Consider the following 2,079-nt stretch of genomic DNA (forward strand, 5'->3'; position numbering starts at 1 on the left):
CACATTATTTATTTCCTTTGCTATAAACTACATCGATTAAAATTGAAGCACGCATGTGCAATACTATTGACATTCTACTCAATCGCACACCATTCAAGATGCCCGATGACTCATACATATTTCTATTTCTATACATTTTATTATATATTTTCTGATCATATTTGTGATTTTTTTCAGAATTTCCCCGGAAATCACTGATGGCGGGGAGATTGACCCCCACAAGGGGACCTCCTTCAGGTAAGTTTCACTACAAAGTACCCATATTACAATTTGTTAACAGATAATTTGTTTACAGATACATTGTCTACATTTTCTATAAAAGCTTTCATATTCTCAACGAATCCCTCCGAAGTCTCTCCAAAATTACCCCCATACTACGAGATTCACCATAATTTGAAGACAATATATGATGAAATCCTCCATCAATCACTTAATCAATCGAGAACTCTAATATGTATCGGTCGATCGGGCACAGGGAAAAGCACGTTCATCAATGGTAATAAAGAGTTAAGTGGTATCAGAAAGGTTTATCACCAGATGGTCCAAGATTATTATGGCTGTGATGCAGTAATAAAGTATCGCGGATTAAGGATGAAGCGTCAATCAGTATTTGACATTGTTAAAAATCGATATGAAAAAGATTTCTCAAAATGGCGTCCTGTTAAAATTTCAACCCAATACTGGCGCCACAATCTTGTTGCAGTCGACAAAGACGAATTCCCCAGTATCGAAAATCTGCTGAAAACAGGTGGTACCTATCACAACCCGCAATCTACAAGATACGTAGCTGTCGAGTTTTGGACAGTCGAGAAAACCGATAGTCGGCTCACATTAATCGATCTCCCAGGCTGGGAGACGATTAAATATTTGGAGCCTGACACTCCAAGTGTGGGCGTCAGTGACAACAACGACAAAATAATGAACCTTGTGGAGATGAGGCAAACCTCACAGGGCATCAGCCACTTCCTCGCAGAATTTCATAGGCATTGTAAGTGCGATAAAAAACCAACGACATTTGGGCCAATAAAAGCACTGATGGATATAATTGATGAATCGCAAAAATTCTATATTGTCGTAACGACAAGACCTTCCATGAAGCAGAATTTGACGCAACCAGTCTTAGATCTGTGTCATGAACTGAGAAAACGGTGGATAAAGTCGCATTCTCATCCACAGCTTTCCAATTTTACAAAATCTCCTCTCCCTTCTGAAGTTGGCCCAAAACCCACTGAAGTACCTCGGCGACGCCTTCGTCCTAAAAGTCAGATTTTTAGATCAAAACAGCCACATCAGCAAGATATACAAAATGTACGACGCCCCCTGGGTGACTTAACTAGTTTTGGGCAAAATCCAAAAGAAACAATCAGTCCTCAGGGAAGAGAGAAGCCGGCCTTTAAGTGAGTCACTGAAATCACTATTAGTCACTATTTCTGCCCACATGCGCCGAAAGTGAGCATTCTAACCTCACTTCGTTCGGTTAGAATGCTCAATTTCAGCGTATGTAGGCAGAAAAATCGTATTCAACCCTCGGGAGGAAACACAGACAAGCATTCCCCACGTGCTTACCACCCTCGCCTTCGGCTCGGGTGGTAATTTTGCACGTGGGGAGGACTTGTCTACTTTTCCTCCCTAGAGGAGAAATATACTATTTTTGACAAAGTCACTTTTTTGTCACTTGTTTGGGAATTAGTCACTTTTTTCTACTTTTTTTTGATCGAGTGGTCTTTTCTAGGGACGCAAAATTACCGTCATTTTTTTGGCGCGTCAAGTCAGTGGTAAAATGACCATTTTCTGACCATTCCTGACCTGACGCCCCTTTCCTCATGCAAATTGACTGTCAATTTTTCTAACCGTCAGTGATAAAATTTCGTTGTCATTTTTTGGGAAAAATGGTTTATCTAGATAGATGAAAACTAACCGTCATTTCTGTACTTGGTCAGTTTTCCGGTCATTTTTCCCCATCATAGAATTTTTCAATTTCTTTCCGGGTTTTCCGCAGAAGTTAAAATACTTGAATGACGATTAAATTAATCATAAAATTTTTATTGTTCACATAAAAAAAACATTCTCTCATGATTT

Source organism: Fopius arisanus, unplaced genomic scaffold, assembly GCF_000806365.1.
Source record: "Fopius arisanus strain USDA-PBARC FA_bdor unplaced genomic scaffold, ASM80636v1 scaffold00426, whole genome shotgun sequence".
In the NCBI taxonomy this organism is placed as follows: Eukaryota; Metazoa; Arthropoda; class Insecta; order Hymenoptera; family Braconidae; genus Fopius; species Fopius arisanus.